This window comes from Callithrix jacchus, chromosome X (genome assembly GCF_049354715.1).
Source record: "Callithrix jacchus isolate 240 chromosome X, calJac240_pri, whole genome shotgun sequence".
Classification (NCBI taxonomy): Eukaryota; Metazoa; Chordata; class Mammalia; order Primates; family Cebidae; genus Callithrix; species Callithrix jacchus.
This window is the reverse complement of record NC_133524.1, coordinates 6,892,130-6,904,264: the sequence shown is the minus strand read 5'-3', so window position 1 is coordinate 6,904,264 and position 12,135 is coordinate 6,892,130. Positions and strand designations below refer to the sequence as shown.

Genomic DNA, 12,135 nt, shown 5'->3' with positions numbered 1-12,135 from the left:
TATTGAAGGAGGGCTCAGAGGAGAAACCCCTCAGGAAATGACGGAAGCAGGAACTGGTAGAGAGAGAAGACAGACAGAGATCTGATTACAGCTGAAGCCTCAGCTTGATCCCACGAGGAGCGTGTAGAGCATAAATAGTGCTATAGATTTGCCACTCCTTGTAGTAAAGGGACTGATCTCTAGTCCACTGTGGTGGTTTTAAAACACAATTTATTTGGGAGGCTGAGATGGGAGGACCACTTGAGACCAGAAGTTTGAGACCAGCTTGGGCAACATAGCAAGACCAGGTTTCCATAAAAAATTTAAAAATTAGCCAGACATGCTGGTACCTGCCTGTAATCCTAGCCACCAAGGAGGCTGAGGCAAGAGGATTGCTTGAGCCCAGTAATTTGAGGCTGCAGACAGCTATGATTGCACCAATGCACTCCAGCCTGGGCAACAGAGAAAGATTCTGTCTCTAAAAAAACAACCCTCACTCCAAAATAGCAACAAATTTACAACACTCTTTTAATCAAGAGACAGGGTTTGCATCTTCTGCCCTTGAATATTGGCAGAAGAATGATTGCTTCCAACAATAGAATATGGTGAAAGTGACATGATGTGACACTTTAAAATAATTTTTAATTGTTGTAAAATACACATAACACAAAATTTGCCATTTTCACCATTTTTAACTGTACAATTGTATCAGTCCATTTACATGCTGCTGAAAAAGACATATCAGAGACTGGGCAATTTACAAAAGAAAGGTTTAATCGATTTACTGTTCCCTGTGGAAGGGGAAACCTCACAATCATGACAGAAGGCCATGGGTAAAGGAGGAGAAAGTCACATCTTCCATGGATGGCAGCAGACAAAGAAAAGAGAGCTTTTGCCAGAGAACTCCCCCTTATAAAACGATCAGCTCTCATGAGACTTATTTACTATCACAAGAACAGCATGGGAAAGACCTGTCTCTATGATTCAATTACCTCCCACTGGTTCCTTCATACAACATGTGGAAATTCAAGATGAGATGTGGGTTCGGACACAGCAAAACCACATGAACAGTTCAGTAGTGTTAAGTTTATGTTGTATAATGGCCACAACCTCCCATATTCAGAACTCTGTGCACCTCGCAAAACTAAGACTCTGTATACATTAAATAAAAACTTATCTTTCATGACTAGCTTATTTCACAAAGCATGATGTCCTCCTGGATTTCATCCATGTTGTAACATGTGTCAGAATTTCCTTTTTTTAAGGCCGAATAATATTCTACTGTATGGATAGACCAAATTTTGCTTATTCATTTATCCATTGATGGACATTTAGGTTGCTTCCTCATTTTGGCCATTGTAAATAGTGCTGCTATGAACATGAGTCTAAAAATATGTTTTTCATACCCTGATTTAGTTCTTTTGAGTATATATCCGAAAGTAGATTTCTAGAGCATATCATAAACCTACTTTTAATTTTTAGAGGAATTTCAGTACTGTTTTCCATAGTGGCTGCACCATTTTACACTCCTCAAATCCTACAAGGGTTTCAATTTTTCTACTTTCTCAGCAGCATTTGTTACTTTATGGGTAATTTTTTTTTAATAGCAATCATTCTAATGGGTGTGAAGCATATGGCTTTGTGGTTTTGATTTGCATTTCCCTAGTGATTAGTGATATTGAGGAACTTCGCATGTCCTTACTGGATACCATGTGACTTTTAAGGCAGGATTGTAAAAGGCCAAAGAGGCTCTCCCTTGCTTGCTGACACATTCACTGCTGGAATTTCAGTTTACCACAGTATAAGTCCAAGTAACCAGAGGCTGCCATGCTGTAAGGAAGGTCAGGCTACACAAAAATAGCAATGTGCAGGTGCTCTCAACAGCCCCATCTGAGTCCAGATTTTGAGTCTTGCCAGCCCAGGCACAAGAAAGTGAGGGAAGACATCGCCAGATAATTTCAGTTTCCAGTTTTTCAGGTCACTCCCACTCATTGGAGTCTTCCCTATTGAGGCCATAGACATCATGGAGCAGGACAAACTCTGCCCAATGTTCCCAGTCCAAATACCCAACCCACCCAATTTATGAGCAAAGAGTATGATAGTTGTTTTATTCCACTAGGTCCAGGGTGGTTTGCTATGCAGCAATAGATCTCCAGAACACTTTTGGTTACAGGCTTTGGGACCTTCTGGGGAGCAATGTAAACTCCAGGTATTTTTATTTGGTTGAGAGCAGGTGGTGCATCTCTGAGCTGCTAACGGGTAGTATTCTTCTCAACTGGGCAATGGGTATCTTTGGGGGATACAATGGCAGAATGAACCTGAACAGATCACCAACAGTCATTGCTACAGAGAATTTTTAGTAATTCTTCTTCTCTAGGTTTGGAATTAATACTTCGCCAGGAAATTATCAGTATCAAGTTGAAAGTAGATTAGAAAAGTAAATGATGATTAAGACAAAGGCTGAAAGGGAAGAGTGACTGAGATGCTCACCCCATAATTTTTCTATTTCATAGTCTAACACTAGGCTGCTGGTTCCTCATTTAAAGACACACAAGAACAGCTAAATCAATAGTTAGGAAATTGCCAGAAAAAGACTATTCTCTGCAGATGACATAAAATTTTGCAGAGATGTTCTCAAGAATATAAAGATACCAGAATAGATGAAGTAGGCTTTCAACTTACAGCAAGTTCATAGAAACAGAAACATTTTCTAAAAGCCTAAGACATTTGAATAGAGAGACAGAAAGTGGACTTTAGAATAAATGTTAAATGCTAATTTGAATCTTTTCCCTTATGTAGAGTTTATGTGATGTGATGGAAAAAAACTGTCATGAAAAATTCTCAAGTGTTTATAGAGTAAATGAGATTATAGGAAAACCAACTCATTCATATTTTGACTATAAACTTTATAGGAGCTTATGCTCTATTACAAATATTCTTGAACCTTTAGCCCTTTTCAACACAACCTTAATCATGAATATGAAGCACAGGGTGCCCTTGGTCAGGTCACTCAGCTTTGAGATCTTGACTTAAGTGTCACTGTGTCGGAGAGGTCTGTCTTGGCCATTCATTTGAAGTAGCAGCCCAGGTCCACTGCAATACATTGTATATTTTACACTTTCTCTTTCGCATATACTGCTGTTATTTTTCTTGTACACTAATGTGCTTGTTTGTTGCCCAATTCCACAACCCCATTGTCACCTTCACTTTCATCTCTACCACCAACACTACCAACCTCACTGACACCACTATTGTTATGATTTGAATCTGCCCCCCAAAGGTCATGTGTTGGAAACTGAAATCCCCATGCAACCAGTGTTGGGAGGTAGGGCCTAAGAAAAGGTGATTAGGTCATGGTGCCCTTATAAATGGATTAACATCATTTTCATGAGAGTTGGTTAGTTATCCTGAAAATGGCTTTGCTATAAAAGCAAGCTTCACCCTCTTGCTCTCACCCTCTCTTTCCCTTTTGCCCTCCATCATGGAATTATAGTGCACAAAATTCCTCACCAGATGCTTGTGTCATGCTGTTGGAATTCCTAGTCTCCAGAATCATGAGCCAAATGCATTTTTGTTTGTTGTAAATTAACCAGTCTGTGGTATTCTGCAATAGCAACACAAAATGGACTAAGACCACAACTGTCACTGTCATAAACACTACCACATCCACTTTCAGCACCACCACCAACCATCACCATGACCACCACTGTCACCACAACATCAGCATCCATCAACACCACCATTGTCATCATCATCGTCACCAACGCCATCACCACTACTACCACCATCATCATCAACATCCACCATTATCACCAACCATCATCAACATCATTACCATCATCACCGCCATCACCATCATCACCACCAAACCATCACCAACATCACCACTATCATCACTACCACCACCACCACCATCACCAGTATTATCACTACCATTACCACCATTATCATTGGCATCACCACCACCACCACCACCACCACCATCATGCTGGCTTCACTGTAACCTCCACGAAGATGAGGGTGTTGTATTTCTTGCTTAGTGCTGAAGCTGCCATGCCTGGAGCACTACCCAGCTCAAAGAAGACATTTAGTAAACAAGCATTTGTTGTTGAACTATAAAACAACAAGGATACAGCAGCTTTGACAATAACATTGAAAGGTAGGGGGCAATATGCTCTCAGGGGAAGATTTGGTAGAGTGTCTAAGATGACCTAGATCTTATTTACAGAGGACTTCCTAGGGCTCTCAACAATCGGAAAATGAAAAACTTGGTGGGAACATTCAGTACAGGAAAGTATCTTGGAATACTACTATTGCCTTCTGGATAGCAGTGAAAAGAATCTGAACACATTATGAGTATTGAGGTTTCCTCTGATTGAAACCATGTTTGAAATCCATGCCCACCCTCTCAACCTGACCTTCCACCCACCTTCTGGGGCCTGATGGACTTCTTTTCCTCACCCCATTTCCAGCTGAAGTTTTCATTCCCAGAGTAAGTTGGATGATGTCCCGCTCTCTGTGAGTTTCTGTGACATTTTATTTTTCTCCACCATAATATGAGTCCCATTGAGCTTGGAATCTCATCTGTCTTGTTAACTGCTGTGCACCATTTCTCAAAGTGATGACCACTACAGTGAATGTTCTCACACAGACTCGTCAAAGGAATTAAGTCTGTGACATGCCCTTCCCCTAGGAGTGGATCTTCCCTGGTCTTCATCTTTATACCAGCAAACTTGATATGCAGGTGGAGGCAGCACTAGCAATGCAGTCCTTAGGAGTCACAAGGAGGCAGCATCTTCCTAAGGCAAATCACAAGTTGCTACCCCTCTCTCTCACCCTGGCAGACCAACATGTGCTCACTTGTTACAGGGCACAGCTTCCCCAGTTTCATGAGGCAGCCCTGGAGCTAAATAAATTTCTGTGGGTGGAATTAATTATCTTTATTTGATATTGAAAAACACACTTTTGCTCCTGTGGCAAAGGTGCAGTCCTTGTAGCAAACATTGAATTAAAACACAAGTTTTAGGAATATTTGAATTTACTTTTCTATTTGTTAGTTTAAAAAAATTTAACAACCGTATACTATCTTGCATTCTGTGGTATAATGTAAGTAATACAAAAAAACAGAAATTTTAAATTTAAAAAAATCTTTCAGCTGGTTAAGGTGGCTCATGCATATAATCCCAGGACTTTGGGAAGCTGAGGCAGGAGGATTGCTTGAGGCCAAGAGTTCAAGACCAGGTTGGGCAACATAGCAAGACCTCATCTTTACAAAAAAATTTTTAAAAAGTCCTGCATGGTGGCACGTGCCTGTAGTCCTAGCTACTCAGGAAGCTAAAGTGGGAGGGTTACTTGAGACTGTGAGTTTGAAGCTGCAGTGAAGTATGCTGGTGCCACTGCCCTCCAGCCTGGGCAACAGAGAGAAACTGTCTCTTAGAAAAAATTTTTTTTAAATTTAAAGATAGAAAAACAAACTTACATTTCCATTGCTGTACTTGTTTTGAAACCAAATTTGATGTCCTATTTTACCATGAGCTATAAATTTACTTCTAAACACTCAAGAAAAAAAGGTATTTTTTTTAGTTTAATCAACTCAGTGTGCTTAGATGTATATGTATTTTGACTTATGAGGTTTGTATGAATTTGTTCCATTTTTTTTGCATCTCTCCTATCATACAGAAATCTAAGGGAATGCTCAATCAAATGGCAATTCGTTATTTTCTTTTGTCTAAAAAAGTTACAGTCATTTAAAATTCAATGACTTGTTCACATAATTTTAAGAAGGAATGCGCTCTTCTGAATGTGGAAGCTCTAGAGATGTTGCTAACAGTAAGAACATCTACTGTTGAGTATGTGGTTCAGTTCCCAAAATTGACACATTTACCAAGTGACTAAAAGTGTTATAATATTTCTTGGCTTTACTTCTTCCATATGTCTTATGGGAAAAAATCATTCTGTGCTCTGATGCAACAGTTGCAAGTCTCTGAATGAGAGAAAATTTAGAAAGATATGTTAGAAGGTATTTTTGATGGGAAGGTTGAGATGATTTTATGTAGATAGTTGTCTTGTACAGAAAGTCAGCTATTTATTTTAAAACTAAAAAAATATTTAAGGCATACAATAATCAATTTAGTCCAGACAATAGCTGGATTAACCCTAACCCTAACCCTAATAACCGTAACCCCTAAACTATGAGAGTGAAAAATAAATAGTAAGAATAGTTGTTAATAAATTAAAATATACCTATACTCTGGAGACAAACATGTACTACTTTAGTTGGGCATTCTGTTTCAGAACATATGGCTTCAGCAAAGACAACAGCATCAACAATGGAAATGAATTACAATGGAATGAACATGAGATTGGCAAAATAATGACACCTCTGTCCCAAAACATCTATATCTTAATTCACAACACCTTTGAATATGTTACTTTACATGGCAAAGGTAATTCATGTTGAGATGAAATTAAAGTTGTTAACCAGTTGACCTTAAACTGGGGAGATTAATTGCATTATCTGGGTGGCCCAATGGAATCACAGGGGTTCTTTAAATGGGGAAGAGGAAAATAGAAGAATCAAATCATATGATTTGAGAAATACTTGGCCAATATTTGCTGGCTTCAAAGATGGAAGGAGGCCAGGAGGCAAGGAATTCAGGCTGACTCTAGAAACTGGAAAAAGCCTGGAAGTAGATTCTTCCCGGAGCCTCCAGAATAAACTGTTTACTGACGCTGATGAGATTCATTAAGGACTTCTGTCCTTTGGAACTGTGGGATGATGAATGTGGCACTCAATTTGTGATAATGTATTGCAGGTAGGCAAAGGAAACCAATATGGTTCCCTACTTTGGTCTTTGTTCCAAAGACCAAAGAAGTCATGAGTGGGAAACAGGAACATTTCTTGGTGAGTGTTATATTGTGTGGTTCCAAAAAGTGAGACTAGACCTAGACCAACTCGTCATTCTCTAAACAATTAAAGTATCTTCTACAGTCAAAGATTCCTTTCTTATCCTTTTAACTTCATCTAAGTTTAGTTTTGCAGAATGTTCCAAACCATAGTTCCTCTGCCATATAACAGTCAGCCACAAACATGGACACCAACTGAGAACTCTGGTATTACATTATGACTGGAAGGGGGTAGCACATTAACAAAAGGAATCTCCAGTGGATGAACCATCTATGGAAGATATTCTCTTCTCTATCTTGAATCCTACTCGTTGATGTCAACTCTATCCTTCACCAAGTTTCCCCACAAGATAAGCTGAACTTGAATGATCCAATATAGTGGCCACTCACTGCATATGGCTATGGGCACATAGAACATTGTGAGTCCTGGAATCTGAGAGACCAAAATAGACTCCACTCTATGAACTAACTTGGACCCCAAGGTTAAGGAGAAAAAAATAACCTACTGGTCGAGGGTTAAGGGCTAGGCTGGAATGACAATTTCCTAAATTCCTGCGGCTGCCAGAACCATACCCTTTCTAAACTCCCTAACAAGAGGAGCGATCAGATGTCTCCCAATTCTGGTGTACAAACCAGACCAGTATAACTGATTGGATAGAGGACCACCCTTATAAACACTCTTTTCTGATAAGCAACTCTAGTCCTTATGCCAGTTTCAGCTAGCCTATAAAAGCTGTGCACAGTCCGGGAGCAGTGGCTCACGCCTGTAATCCCAGCACTTTGGGAGGCCGAGGCGGGTGGATCACGAGGTCAAGAGATCGAGACCATCTGGTCAACATGGTGAAACCCCGTCTCTACTAAAAATACAAAAAATTAGCTGGGCATGGTGGTGCATGCCTGTAATCCCAGCTACTCAGGAGGCTGAGGCAGGAGAATTGCCTGAACCCAGGAGGCGGAGGTTGCGGTGAGCCGAGATCGCGCCATCGCACTCCAGCCTGGGTAACAAGAGGGAAACTCCATCTCAAAAAAAAAAAAAAAAAAAGCTGTGCACAAATTGGATTTGGGTCCTATAGTTCACCTTTTATGTGAAGAGCCAAATTGTAGCTCATTTGAATGCAAAAACCATGCCCCAAGGTGAATATGAGACTAACGTTATGTATATGTTTACCCATTGTGCCTGCACTTACCCCCATCAGAAATACGTACAGCTTTCCACCAAAACCTGCTGAAATGTAGATCTCCACTGAGTAATACAGAATCCATGAAATTTCAAACTATAGATGTAATCACGGAAAGGACCTTCTGGAAATCATACCACAGTGTCTAAAATATAGGAATGGCTGTGCTTCATGCCTATGCACTCTCCAAGCTGACCTTTGAGAAATTCTGATACATGACTCTCTTCTTATAGAGAACTTACAGTGAGTTCTTCAAATGGAATTAAGAAAATATAAAGACACCATGGGAAAAACCCAACCCCTTTCAGTGGTTCTTTTTAAGATTTTCACTTTAATGACTCATTTTATGTGCTTTAAAATGACATGAAAAAAATTTTTTGGAAAAAAAGCATTTGTTTCTTCCTTCAGACTTCTGAATGTAAAATGAACATCTTTGGGAATTTTGGCAAATGATCTGCTATTCGTCTTAACTGAATGTGTAGGTGACAGTGGCATTCATCGACTCTTGCCTTCATTTAAGAAAATAATTGAGCACTTTCTTGGTATGAGACATATTGCCAGCACAGAAGACCTGACCCCTGTCCCTTACAGCTTTCTTATTTTTAGTAAGGGAAGCTTGGTGCCATAGACCTGTGGTCTTTCTAGTCTGGATGGTACTGCAGAAGTGCCTTTAAAAAGGACAGAAGTTTCTTTGGCATTCTGAGTCCTTAAAAAGGAGGCCTCTAATGTGTCAAGGATTATTTTCAGCACAGTCATGTAAGCTCCATCTGTGGACGGTGGTGAATGCCCCACCCACATCCCCTTGGCCGTTCTCTGTTCTCCAGCAGGTATACTAGAGGATTCATAGCCAGCGGGTGTACTAGAGGGTTCACAGCAAGCTGACAGCCACTCACTGAAGCGTGTCTGGCTTCCTTCTTCTCAGCTCAGGACTGGCTCTGTCTCTAGGGAACTTACTCAGCTGCATGTGGGTCAAAACCCCTGAGACAGCCCTTGGACAGGAAGAAGGGCCCTGGGATGGGGGTGTGTTTCCAAGACCACATCTTCCTTCCCAGGGATGAGAGTGACTAAACTTCGCTTATTAACACATCCCCTTTGATTTCTCACTCTCACTCCCCACTTCCCCATTGGGCTTCTTGGGTAAGCTCTTGCATAAATAAGCCCGCTACACCCAACTCCTGGTCTCGGGTTGACCCCTGAGGGAACTCAGACTAATATATCTGTAAGAACGATCTACGGCAAGATTTTCAAGTTGATGTTGGCAGAGTTTCCAAACTGGCATATTTTCTCAAATTGTGCTATGAGTACACTTCAAATACCACAATTTCATTTTTAATATTGTATAACATTAACAACACATGGAATTATGGCATATTAAGCATTGCAGTGTCATGTGATGGAATTTCTTTAGAAAGCATTAGGGTAGGCTGTGCGCGGTGGCTCAAGCCTGTAATCCCAACACTTTGGGAGGCCGAGGCGAGTGGATCACGAGGTCGAGAGATCGAGACCATCCTGGTCAAAATGGTGAAACCCCGTCTCTACTAAAGATACAAAAAATTAGCTGGGCATGGTGGCACGTGCCTATAATCCCAGCTACTCAGGAGGCTGAGGCAGGAGAATTGCCTGAACCCAGGAGGCGGAGGTTGCAGTGAGCCGAGATCGCGCCATTGCACTCCAGCCTGGGTAACAAGAGCAAAACTCCGTCTCAAAAAAAAAAAAAAAAAAAGAAAGAAAGCTTTAGGGTAAAGGTGATGGGGAGAAACCATGAGTCCCATACACAGTTAAAAACCTCCCTTTAATATACTCATTAGAGCTTTGCACAGTGGCAGTATCGTAGCCAATGAGGTTTATCTGAGGTGTGATTATTGCTAATTGATAACTTTCCCCAATACCCTGCCATGACGACTTGAAATATAGTCGACATTGGCAATTTTTGACAGTCTCTATGGAGACTGAATTTAAAATATATATATATATATATATATATATATATATATATTCACTAGAAAGCCTCCTCATCTTGCAGTGTTTCAAACTTTGGGCGTGTGTCTTGCTTTTTATGGAATGGGAGTATATCAGAGACTCTAGTCACTGAGCTCACGGATAGCCTTGGGGACTTTAATCCCTAAACCTCCTGGGGGCAGATCAAAAGACTGGTTTCTCCACAGAGATGTGAATTATGCAGGAACTGGAAGAGAAGTGGAGGGTATTACTTGATGAAACTTTGATCAAATCCTATACTAAAGTCAATATAGATGGGATTTCCAAAGCTTTTATCATGTTGGAAAATGTCTCCATATGCAAATATGGCTCCTGGGATCATCACAGCTATATTTCTTTCTCTATAAAATACCAGAAAAATTACTTAGATATACAGCAATAAAGACATACCTGTGGTTGTGACTCTTTCTTTTATTATAGTGCCATATGCATTTTTGCTTCCCTATCTTTCTTTCAAGGGTTGAACATTTTCAACCCTTCCATTATAATTAAAATCATGATATATTATTAATGTATCTTCCTTGAGTTTGGATAACACATAAGCATTTCATTAGGAGGCAGAACATGAGAGTGTTAAGAACATGCACTTGGGGGCACAGTGACTCACGCTTGTAACCCTAGTACTTTGGGAGGCCCAGACAGGAGAATCTGATGAGCCCAGAAGTTTCACATGACTCTTGGCAACATAGTGAAACCCTGTTTCTTAAAAAAAATTAAAATTAAAGTAATAAAGATAAAAAGTAGGGGTCAGGCACAATGGCTCACACCTGTTATCCTAGCATTTTGGGAGGTCAAGGAGGGAGGATTGCTTGAGCTCAGGAGCTTGAGACCAGCCTGGGCAACATAGCAAGACTCTGTGTCTATAATAATGATAATAAAAGAACATTGGCTTGAAACTGAGCTACATAGGTCCAAAGCCAGGCTCAACTGCTCTCTGACCTTGAGCTGATTATTTATTCTGTGCCTCAGTTTCTGCATCTGCAAAATGGGATTTATAACAATATCTATGTCTATAATTGCTTGATGAGTTCTTCCTGACCACTGCACAGGCAAAATCAGTTCATTGAGATACAGCATTGCAGTAGAGAGAGAGTTTAATTGATGTGAGGCTGACCCATAAGGGAGAAACAGAGTTATCACTCATGTCAGTGCCCCTGGGAGGATAGTATTTTTATGGATAATTTGGTAAACAGGGGATTAGGGAATGAGTGCTGCTGATTGGCTATGGGCAAAATTACAAGGGTGTGGAAAATGGTCCTCATGCATTGAGTCCACCTCTGGGTAGGGCCATAGGACCAGCTAAGTCATGAGTCATGAGTCTTGCTGGGGTCAGTCTGAAAAGCAACTTGGAAAAAAACAATCTTAGGTTCTACAATGGTGATATTATCTTTGGGAGCAATTGCAAAGGCCATGCATATTGTGACCTCTGGCCATATGACCCCTGAGCAGTAAGGAATTAGAGAATCTATGCCTAAATCATAGCAGAGTTCAAGCCCTTGCCATAATCCTATTCTTGTTGCCTTTCCAAGGTGGTTTAGTTTTGGGGAAGTCAGTTTACTTTAGTTGAAGGGCTATAATCATTCTTGCTTTAACATCAAACTACGAACTAAATTCCTCCTAAAGTTAGCTTGACTTATGTCGGGGAATGACCGAAGCATCTTGGAGGTCAGAAGCAAGATGGAGCCAACTATGTCAGGTTTCTCCTACTATCATAATTTTGCAAAAATGGTTTCACCTCCAATGGTAATGGGAGTTTGTATAAGTGGGGTGTTGTATTAGTCTGTTCTCATGCTGCTAACAAAGACATACCCAAGTCTGGGTAATTTATAAAGGAAAGAGGTTTAATGGACTCACAGTTCCCCATGGCTGGAGAGGCGTCACAATCATGGCAGAAGGCAAAGGAGGAGCAAAGTCATACCTTACATGGCAGCAGGCAAGAGTTGTGCAGGGGAACTCCCCTTTATAAAACCATCAGATCTCATGAGATTTACTTGCTATCACGAGAATAGCACAGGAAAGACACACCCCCATGATTCAGTTACCTTCCACTGGCATGTGGGAATCATGGGAGCTA

General features: G+C 40.6%; 1 non-coding gene across 1 annotated transcript; it reads left to right on the top strand.

The window, feature by feature from the left end:
* Positions 1-9,871: 9,871 nt before the first annotated feature.
* Positions 9,872-10,012, top strand: LOC118150699 (U4 spliceosomal RNA). Its single transcript, XR_004738856.3, has one exon. It is a non-coding gene; the product is annotated as a U4 spliceosomal RNA (small nuclear RNA).
* The last annotated feature ends 2,123 nt before the right edge of the window (positions 10,013-12,135 follow it).